General features: G+C 40.2%; 1 protein-coding gene across 2 annotated transcripts in view; it reads right to left on the bottom strand.

Annotated features, from left to right (window-relative positions):
* Positions 1-12,080, bottom strand: part of gfra4a (GDNF family receptor alpha 4a) — a 372,479-nt gene that overhangs the window by 92,848 nt on the left and 267,551 nt on the right. The gene's annotated exons all lie outside the window — the stretch shown is intronic.

Raw genomic sequence — 12,080 nt, forward strand, 5'->3', positions numbered from 1 at the left:
AAAGAAACATGTTTCATCATATCCTTGGATCCAGACCTTAATTGGCTGGCATTGGTTAGCAAGCCTGAGAATGAAAAAGCATTACATTTCATGGCAATCCATCCAACTGACCCACAGACTGACCAACACTGAAGCCACGCAGCATTATATGACTGTGTACTGAGCAGTGGTGGAAGAAGTATTTAGATCCTTTACATAAGTAAAAGTACTAATACCACACTGTAAAAATACTCTCTCGTTACAAGTAAAAGCCCTGCATTGAAAATGTTGCTTTAGTAAAAGTATCATCAGGAAAATGTACTTAAAGTATTAAGAGTAAAAGTACTCATGCAGAAAATTCCTCACATTTTAGAAACTGGAAATGATCCAAACAGTTCTAGAGCTTCTAGGTATTATTCTTTGCTTATGCCTAGGCTCAGCCTGGACAGCCCTGAAAAAGACATGGGAAAGGGATCTGAGTATTACACTGGATGATGAGGAGTGGGACAGAATCTGTAGGGATATTGAAACTATGTCACGCAATGTAAAGGTTGCGCCTCATTCAGTTCAAGATTATGCATCGCTTCTATTGAACTCCCACCAGATTGTTTAGAATTGGTCTGAAAGACACACCGAATTGTTGGAAATGTAAGACAGTGGACGGCCAGTTACTTCATGTCCTATTGTCCTGTGATAAGGTCCAAGAATTTTGGACCGGGGTACATGATAACCTATGTCGGACTGCAGAGACCCAGGTTCCATACAGCCTGAGATGATTTGTTCTGGGAGATGGACCGATTCTAAGCGGAATAGATAAGCACATAAGAAGCTGGGTCCAGACTAGTTTAATGATAGCCAGACAGACTATTTTAAGAGGATGGAGGAATGAAGGGGTGCCGTCAATCCAGGAGAGGGCTTGTGAGAGATGGCTAGGATTGAAAAAAATGTCATATAAACAGTTTGCCAGATTGGATGTCTACACTAGAAAATGGGGAAAGTACCTGAGCTCTCTGGAGAGCTCCTAAGAAGCTTTGTCCTTTATGCACTTAAACATGTGTTTTTTGGTTTATTGTCTATTTTGTGACTATTCTGTTGAATGGTCTTGAATATTGTAGTTACGGTGTCATCTTTTCTTGATTTTTGGCTGGGTCGGTGATGATGACTAAGGGAGGGGGAGGGATGTGTTCATGTTGCAAGTTGTATGTTTTATATGTAAAAAAAAAATAAAAAATTGTTAATCACAAAAAATGACACAAAAGTGTTTAATCGTAAAGTAACTAGTAATTACAGGAAAGCTGTCCGATTAATGCAGTGGAGTAAGAAGTACAATATTTCTCTGCAGTAGAAGTAGAAAGTACAAGTACCTCAAATTTGTACTTAAGTATCTTGAGTAAATGTACTTAGTATAGTCCACCACTGGTACTACTTCATGGAGGCTCATTGACATTGTAAGATCCACCTGGCTCTGTCTGTCTTAAAGCACGAGCCCATTAGAGGGCAGAGCTGACAGCACCCACCCCGCCAGCTGCACCCATGATGTACCACACCAGGAAACAAGAGGAGAGTGTCGTACAAGATGGCAATGATCCTGACCACAGAACAACTGGTTGTCAACAAGACATCCTATTATCCCCTGCTCTCATTATGTTACTCCCATATTTAGTTGTTTTAATGTGCTGCTCAGGCGCACAAAGCAGAACAGATGTTAACATCTTTGTCAATGTTCAGATGGACTGGGACAAAAAGGGGGGCTAAATAACTGTTGCAGACCACAATGTTGGAAGAAAAATAAACCCTGAAATGTCATGAACTTTTAGGAGGAAAGAGACTGGGAAGAGGATGTTTTTCTCGAATTCAATTTTTTTTGGTGCCTGTAAATCCTGGGATTTGATAAAAGAGCCTATTGTCAGTCTAGATGTAATTGTTGCCAATTTTCTCAGTTTCTCAAGGCTATTGTCTGGGTGCAGTCACTCTGACCTTTAAAATCCTTACTCTTGTTTGAGCACAGCACATTTGACACTTGCAGTCTTTACTGTTGATTGCTTGTAATGTCTGAGATGTTGGAACTGAACCTTATTCCCACTGCGAGCCTGTGGAGAAGAGTGCCGGTTTCAAATGTAGAATACAGAAAACAGTACAGGGACGGAAGTAAACAGTGAGTTGACATTTACTTTCACTTGTTTGATTTAATGTTCTCTAGCTTGGGCCTGCTGGGAGGCGTAGTCACACCAGTGGGTCCTGGGTGCTCTCCCCCCAGTAGGTCATGTCTGGAACACTTTTAAAGGGTTATCTCTCAGTCTCCCACTTGGCAGCAAACCACACCAATTGAAGATTGTATTGTGATTAAACCAAATTAAAGCTATAGTGCACAACTATTTTATATAAATGAACGTCTGTTACATTCAAGTCATTACCAAATGAGTTGATACAAAGCTAAGTAAGACTATCAGCTCAACAAAACTCTCTCTGTATTTCTCAGTATGGATATGTTTAGAAAATTGTGTAGTCCGGCGACTTTCGCGCACAGAAACTCGAGTGATGCGTGTGACGCCACCGCTGAGGAAGGACAACCGCAGCGTTCAGCTTTAGAGATGAAGGGGACATAACCATTACAAGATAATTACCTCCTCTGAAGAGTCCATCGTGTTTTTTTTAATCATAAACATGGTGATGAAGTATTTCAGATCCACTAAACACTGGAGTAGCAAATTCCAAAGAAATGGGAACACTTTAAAATGTAGTCTAGTTGGCATACATTTTCCAAGAAAGACAAAAACATCCGAGCTCTGTGAATCTTCATAGCCTGGCACAAAACTCCCCCTTCTTAAAAAAAGAGTGTTTTCATATATTTGAGACTATCCACAGGTATAGTTCCCAACATGCATGTGACAATAGCCTGAATTACCTGCCTCTTGAGTTTCAGAAAAGCTTTAAAAAAAATCTCTGCTCTGACCTTAAAGTCAGCCTCAATAGCCTCTCCGAACTCCAGCGAACCTACACTAATGTTTTCCATTCTGCAACTTGTGTAGAGATACAATTCTTTAGCTGCCTGTCCTACAGTGTGCACAGAGTTGCCTGTGCAAACCAGCCCTGGGAAACATCTATCAGCAGCTTGACAGCCTCCATCACTGTTGCTGTTAACCACTGAGTTCTTGGGTTTCCACGATGATAAGCTCCAAACACCTTCTGGTCTCAGCAGCATTAATGGCAGTGGTTTGAAAAAAAGCTTCAGTCTGACAACATCTCTGTCTGGAACAAAACCCCAAACCAACTAAATTGATCCTTTGTACAGCAGAGTTGGTTCACCAAAAGTCTGTATGGGAAGCCATAAGCAGAGGCTTACACCCTGCGGGGGTTGTTTTCCTTCCCGGCTTCCCCTCTCCATTTTTCCTTTTTGTAAGAAGTATTACAACTGATATTTGGCAGATTTTACTGGCGTATATTGTTGTTTTCTGGCATACAGTTGTGCCATATTACTCTAATGATATTTGTATTTGTTGCAACATTCTGTTCTCACTGTCCTCTGGAGACAAAGTGCTACAATGTCTGATTGAAGAACAGTTGGTGGCTCTTTCAAAAGATTTGGAGATTTAAGCTCCTTATTTCTTACTGTTTTTAAATACAAATGCCAAAATAGCTCTTATCTCCCATTCTTTCCTCTATAAGGTATCCTCTATAAGTAAAATTAATCCAATTCTGATCGAGATTTCGACTCCCAACGATCACAACGATGCACTTTGCAAGTAAACTCTTATTTTGTCTTGTGTTCTGAAGGAGAATTCAGAAAGTTCAACGGCAAAACTATTAAGGGAACTGTTTTTCAACTTCAATAAATGCAACATCTTCCCAAAATGAGTAATCGTGTTAAATAATTTTGATTGCAATATTGCCCAAAATAATTGGGATTCTTTCCCAATATATATATATATATATATATATATATATATATATATATATATAGACGTATGTATTCACACAGACACTACAGTTTATACTCTTGCAACACACACACACACACACACACACACACACACACACACACACAGAGTCTGCTGCATGCACAAAAAGTATGAATATCAACCCCAAGCCTCAACTCTTCACTTCACCTCCCCAAGGTACCTTTCATGCTGTGTGTGTGTGTGTGTGTGTGTGTGTGTGTGTGGTTGTTGTGTTTGTTTGTGTGGCTGAGAGTACGTGCATGTGCGACAGTGTGCTTCTACCTGTCTGTGTTTACTAGTGTTGGCTGAGAATTACATTCTTTAACCATGAATGCATCCTCATTTGTTTATTTACAGCACTCTTACACAAACATTTGTGTGTGTACACGCATACTTTTCTGAGGGCAGTAATAATCTTAGTGTTTGAGTTAATTCCAAGTGGGCAGAGCTACAGAAACAAAGCTTCTCTGAACACTTGCAACTGGAAAACTTTTTTTTTTTCATTCATCATAGCCTTAGCATGTATTATCTTGTAAGGTCACCAGGTTAGCTGACAAAGCTAAGCGAGACACCTCCAGGCTAATACGATTTTCTTGACATGAGAGTAGCTGACCTAAATAATTTGACATGGCTCGATTTAATTTTTTGATAGTATCAGGAGCATATGTTAGTTGTGCAATACGTAGGCTATTTGGGTTGTGCATTATGTCAGTACACTGTTTAATTTTGTGCAATACTGAATACTGAAACTGCCAATGAAAGGAGGAGTTAATGTGCTTACTATATAGGTACTAATGTATGTCTAATGTACAGTATGTGAAAGCATGTTTTGTGCTGCATGAGACTATGTATTCAGAGATGCTTATTTTCTGTATTTTGTGCTGTCCTTGTAAAGCTGCTCAACAGACAGAGTCCAAAACAAATTTGCCTTTGGAGACAATTAGCCTTTGCTTCTTTAGAGTGTTTCCAGTTTAATGTTGCTTTGCCAGAAATGCTGTCTCTATAGCTCCACCCATGTCGTATTACGAATTAGGGACAGAAACATAACAAACGCAGATGCTTCCATAAGTACAGGACATAAAGGTTTGCTAAATGGTTTAATAAGTATGAAAATCATATGAATCAGGTGTGTTAGCCTGGTTTCAGACCTCTAAAACACTGATCAGATTTGTTCAGCAATTCAAATAGTTCTGCCGTTGTGCTCATTGAAAACTGTTTCTATTGGTTTGTAAAACAATCTACTGATCAGATTTTAGTAGGAGGGATTAAGAAATGTGGTGTTGGAATAATCGTAAAAATGACTTCCAGACTGAGAAAATTCACACAACAGTTATTAACTAGCATTAACCCTGATAATGAGTCAGGTAAAGCAATATTTTGTGGTTTTAGGGAATGTAATGTAACTGGTGCAGCAACAAGTCTGGGACAAAATCACTAATATAAAGCTTCAAATATTAACTAGAATAAATACTGGAACAGCTATCAATGTATTGTTTAAATGCTCTCAGCAATAAAATACCACAAATCTTCTCTGTAGAGCCCATGTTTATTTTCCACAATACGACTTAAATTTTAATGAACACACCAATGTGCAAATAATGACTTCCCAACCTCGGGAAATGAGACCATCCGAGGAGCACGTGAATGCAGCAATAATCTCCCCACATAGCCCACAGTGCCTTGCAAGAGAACTTGCGGTGTAAGGGTTAAAGGCGCATACATTTATTTGCATGTTGTTCCATGTCTACTCCTCCACTCACTTCTTGTCATCTCTCTACTGTTGATTATCTAATAAAGATATATATATAGCTACATTCACAACGAATAGCAACAGAAAAAATGGCAGCAAGTGCAAATGAAATCAACCTAGCTGTGAAAGTTGTTGTAGTCAACAGAAACAACAACCTCTTAAATAGACACACTTAATTAATTGATTAATTTTAATTAGTGTGAAAAACATTCTAAACAAGTTAACTGCTTCTTAGTGACCGACATAGTTTCATAGTCGATTGAAAATACCAGAACAAAGACCCAACAAGAAATCCGCCACCATGAACACAATGTCAGGCTGAATGAACACAGTGAAATAGGTAGTCTGGTTATCAGGTTAAAGTCTTCTATTGCTTAATGAAAAACATGTGAATAAGCAGTTGTGGTAACAAGAATGTCCTTTAGGTCTGAGGTGGAATTATCTCATGGCACATTTCCTCCCACACCCCCGGGGGCAGTGTGGTAAATAAACCCTGAGCAACATTTGGCGGTGTGCTTAAGATGGGTATTTTCATCTAATCTGTTACTTATCGACTTTCTCTGTACGTCTGACTATCAAGTGCTCTGCAGTAAAAACAATGCTGTCTGACTGAAACCAATGCGATACATGCTCACCCACAGAAAAAAATGACTATTGATTATTTGGTATTGATATGAACTCAGAGTTTAGCAACAGTTCTCTGTGCTCTGTCCATGGTCCTGAATCTGGAGCTGACACAAACTCTCCCTACAAATAGTTTGATCAATGTTAGATTAGACACATAAACAGTGTTGGGTAAGCCAGAATGGAAAAATTTAATGAACGAAATGAATGACTTATTACATATTAAAAATGAATCAAGTAATTGCATTGCTTTATTAATTACTCATGGACAAAATGAATTAAAGACGTTACTCTGTCGATGAAAACTAGCCTTTAGATAACACAGGTACATTTACATTTCTTTGAATGTCAATTAATGTACATTGTCCCTTTTCAAATTAAATTATCACTCAAGCTCCATCAACGTAACCTCCACACACACGAGGCACATCTTCTGTATTTAAGTATTACATTTGATTACAAATTGAATCTAAAATTGTAACTGGACTGCTACTATATAACTATATTTCAACCTTGGCAGGACAACGTGCTTTATAATTTATCATTCACCCATTCTCACACTAACACAGGCATGCAGGTTGCTGGCCTGGCCATAAACAACAAGCAGCCAGCCTACTGATTGAAGGTTTTTACTTAACCATCAACAGTTAGCTTAGCCCCTTGACTGCACACAGCATTCCAAAAGTCCAATCCTCATAATGGGGTCCACACACCCTCCAGCTCTGAACACAAAACCCAGCTGACACCTGAATGTAGGGAAGCCATGAAGTAACCACCCCATGTGAATAAGACAACTTTGGAGTTACCATATCACTCCTTTTTCGGGGTAAACTTGCTGCCTCCCCCCACCCAGCTGCTCCTGTGCCAAGCTAACATGTACTGTACTAGACCAGTCCTGCCACACAGATACAAAACTGACATAAACCCTCCCATTAAACTCCTGGAAAGACTGCAAACAAGCCGACAAGCCGAGGTAATGGAGTGATGCTAGGATTAGTAACTGTTGAATAATTAATTCAATAAAAAAATTTATTATTAATTTAAAAGTAATACCGTAATGCATTCATGTGTTACTGACTAACACTGCATATAAACAGTGGTGCTTGATTGCTCGTTGCTTGATCTAATGTGTGTCTGAAGGATTTTATCATTGAGCTCTTATTGTCAAAAATCTTTAATAAAGTTGTGGATATTCTTGCCTGGTGTTAAATGGCTTTGCTACTCCAATCTGCCATGTGCATTAAAAGAGAGTAGATGTATGCATCTGTCTGAGTGTGACTGCTGGAGAGTGTGTGCGTGTAAGCGCTGTGTTTAGCTCCCTGTCTGTTTTATAAAGTGTGTGTGCCTCTGCTCGTCCCCAGGTCAGATAAGTTGAGGGGACGAGGACACGTTGATTGCAAGCCTGGGCTGTGAATGCATCACTGACCCCCAATTATAACTTTTACAAAGAGCTCTCCAAATGTATGTTTTAACCTGGAGGGCACAAGTCAGCAGACAATTAGATTGTTGGGGGGACTTTTCATTGAAAGTGGAAAAACTAACCTTGAAACTGGCAAATGTAACTCATTGTTCAGTGATGTGGTTTCAAGCCTTCATGACGGGGCAACGTCATTACCGAGTTATGTTATCGGTTTTGTTCTACGCTGTCGATGCCCTCCCTGGCAAAGAATCTACTCCGCATTAATTACTGATTGTGGATGCATGCTAATTAACAGCGTCGTTCCAAAAGATAAAAATAGACGGGCCTTTGATGTTAGCGTTTGGCAAAGCCCTGTGGTCCCATCCTCTTTGGGAGATGACCCGTGATGAGCAAGGAGGTGAGCTGATCTTTCATTATGTAAGGCAGCAGATTAGAAGGCGCACCACTGGGTTTCGCCGTCCCCCTTATCTAAGTTAGAAGAGCGTTAAGCTCCAAATGAGATCAGGATGAAACGATAATATGTATTGACAGGGTCGCCCTCCTCTCTTACTGTCTCGCTCTCCTGCTACCTTATGCTCGGTCACACTTTCACATCAATATCATTCTGCATGAGCAAACTATCATTTTGAATCTCTTGGCTACATCCAATGGGATACATTTGCGCTTTGGCTGAGTTTGATGTTGCTGTGCAGGAGTGACTTTGAAATTTAATTTTGGCCATTTTTCGACTCTATTCCTTTGCCACTGCTGGTGCCGTTTATGTCAGTATTCTCCTGAAATATGGCCTAGTAAACAGACGGCTTCCCAGTTTTAATATGGTCCTTGTCACTTGGAGGAAAAGCTTTCTCAGTTTGGCTCTATCGTCATGGCTTTGGAGCCAGAGGCATCTTTTTAATGAGGAAGAGGGAAACTATGACAGGGGTGACCTGACCTGATACAAGCCAGGACAGAGCCAGCACTCTGTCCTGCTGTTCTGTATGTATACACTCACATGGACACTGAAACCCACATACACGAGTAATACGCGAGAGACAGATCAAGTCAGACACAAATGACTAGCTCGGCTCTCTTTGTGTCAGAAGCAATTTAAAGTGCCTGCTGTAGACCGGCAGATCGGGAACACACACAGACGCATCTCCATGTTCACTCACATGAGCATGCCGAGAGCCTCCATCTGCACCAGCGTTTCACCCGCAAATCGGAGAAGACCTTGAAATGGCATTGTGGACAACTGGACATGGGGGGAGAGCTAATAACAACAAAATATACAAGACTAAATAATGCACATTACATGATAGTTATCATGATTGCAATCCTGTGCAGTGCATTCCAAGAGTATTATCGAAAGTACTCGGCGGGGCACTTCTGTTGGCCTCAGACCAGTTGGACCTTTCATGATTATATGCAACATATGACAGTATTGGATATATGTATGTGTGTGTCATTTTTATAGGACAATCCAAATATCCTGATTGAACTGATTAAAAATGGAAATTTGAATGGATAATGGATACTTGAGAAAGTCTGTCATTGAATATATGACGCAGTCTTTTCACAGTCAGGTATTCTATCACCTTTCGTGAGCCATCAGGGGTGAGAATTTAATCTCAATTTAAATGTAGACAGTACAGTGTGAAGAGCAAGAAGCAATAGTTACTTTGGAGAACATAGGCTGAGGGAACATAGGGCTGAGAAAACATAGGGCTGAGGGAACATAGGGCTGAGGGAACATACAGTATAGCTGAGGAAACATAGGGCTGAGGGAACATAGGGCTGATAAAACATATAGTATGGCTGAGAGAACATAGGGCTGAGAAAACATACAGTATGGCTGAGGGAACATACAGTATAGCTGAGGGAACATAGGGCTGAGGGAACATAGGGCTGATAAAACATATAGTATGGCTGAGAGAACATAGGGCTGAGAAAACATACAGTATAGCTGAGGGAACATAGGGCTTAGGGAACATACAGTATGGCTGAGGGAACATAGGGCTGAGGGAACATCAACAACACGCTCCCGTTACTTATTTCTTATGCTTTTAATTGGTGTAACGAATCATGAAAGAATCACATTTATTTGAACACTTTTGCCCCCAAAATATCCAAAATCTAATAAAGTCATTATTCCCGCTATGGCTGAGAACAACAAGCTGAAAGAATTCAGATTGCCAATGGGATGGCACCTTAAATGTGTAGCCGTAATAACCATAATTCTCGAAAGCAGCTGTGAAACTAACTACATGACAGTCAAACTCTCAGCTGAAAGCAGTGCTAACGATATTCACTGAAGCAGCATTTGCCGAGGCTGTTGTGACACAAGTTTCTTGTGGATTCAATAATGATGAAACTCTGTCAGGCGAGGTGACAGCTCCCCTGGACTGAGTGGCGCACTCTAACTATTCACTAGCAGGAGAGAAAGCACTCACTCGACACGCAGCACAGGAGAGGAATTAGAAGCGAAGTCTCTCTTGGCGTGGTTGAGTGTGGAGGCGGTGCAGCACGCAGTGCCACCTTACTGCTAACGCTGCAGAGTGTGTATGACGAGGTTTGTTTAGAAAAGAAAAAAAAAAATCACAGAAAAAGTTATGGTGAAGTACTTTTAATTAACTGCTGGAAACAAGACTTATTAAAGTCGCACTTTATGGGAGAGTTGATCGTTTTTAGATGTAAGCCTATTTATTTTTTCCAATATGAATGCACTATAAAGCAATTTGGAACAGCACTCTTTTCTGCTGAGTTGCACATTTGCTGTGGTCTTCAATTGTCAAGTAATATTAATTTCAACTCTAGTATTTCAGGAAAGTGTAATGAAAATCATGATTATACCATTTGTATTGATAGTTTGGCCACATCATCCCTGGTACAATTCCTTACAGTTTTTATTTTAATTACATTTTTTTAAACAGGTGGAAATAAGATTAAAAAGAAATCCTTATTACAAAAAAGGGTGAGAATGGGATGAGATAAATACCCTATGCAGGGCAAAAGCTCTGTAGTTTAACTTAATTGTGTTTTGTTAGTCTATTTCGAGGAAAATGTAGCACATAATCACCAGCCTCAATGTATCATCTATGAATGACAACATATGTCCTGTTACAGCAGGAAACTATACACTACTGGGTATGAAATGAGGGTGAGAAAACAATGTCCTGCTTTGAAGTTTTTTTTGTATCTTTCTGTAAAACTGTCCAACATTTTTACATCATGCTTGCTCAAATATGCTATATGAGTTTTGTTGATCATAATATGAGTTCATTCCAAAATGAGAGTTTTCTCTATTCAAGAGAACTTTTGTTTCCCTAGCTTTGCTATAAATATGAAACTCTCAAAAATGATCTGGAATGTTGAAGACAAAAGAATAAATGCTGCAATGCATAAATGGGTTTCACTGTAACTGACGTAGCCAACTTCTTCCAGCTCAAGTGTGTGTTCAAGCGCAACAGCACCGCTGAAGTTTGCCGTTTGTCATTATCCGGGTTGAGTCATCCATCCACTCGATGCAAAGTGTTGTTTTGCTCACCTTAGAAGCACTTTTAATCAACCTTACACATTACAAAGTCCCTTTTTTACATTTATGCCTTTGTTTAAAACCCCTGCGCACCCACTCGGGTGTTTTTTTTACTTCGTGGCTGATTAGATAATTAGAGGTCATTAAATTCCATGTACTCAGAATGGTCGTGTTCATTATGTATATCGGAGCAGTCAGGCTTCACATATAAAGGCTTGACATCAGTCGGTAACCAGAAGAAACAGCTAGAGGTATGCAGGAAACCAAACAGCTTTCTATAATGCAGCAGCTGTCTGATGTCACATTTGCTCGGACATATGACAACAATAACCATCAAGTCACAAGGAAGTCCTGAGTCTTGGCTATGAAGTCCCAAGTCAACACCAACAAGTCTCTGAGAACCAATAAACAAGACTAGGGCTGCTGCTCAAGTCTCTTATTAGATCCCTCCTCGGCTGAACCGACCTGGCCTCCTTCATGGAGGTCGTCTCAAAGCTCTTATTCCTGCCCCGAGGAGCTAGGAAGGAGGGATCTCCGAGGAGCTATGAGAGAGGATACACGATAGCAGCCTTCCCTGGAAGCCTTCAGAGGAAAGGACGTCTCATCCCTCTAAAAAGACATTTCTTCATTTCCTCTCACGCATGATTACGTGACTAAGACGCGAGGAAATCAAGTGAAGGAAACAGGGTTGCAATTTATTTTTATTTTTAGGGGGCTTTTCCGCCTTTAATGGACAGGACAGCTAGGTGAGAAAGGGGAGAGAGAGGGGGAAGACGTGCAGGAAATAGTCACAGGTCAGACTCGAACCCTGGACCTCTGCGTCGAGGCATATACCTCTATGTATATGTGCACCTGCTC

This window comes from Perca fluviatilis, chromosome 20 (assembly GCF_010015445.1).
Source record: "Perca fluviatilis chromosome 20, GENO_Pfluv_1.0, whole genome shotgun sequence".
Classification (NCBI taxonomy): Eukaryota; Metazoa; Chordata; class Actinopteri; order Perciformes; family Percidae; genus Perca; species Perca fluviatilis.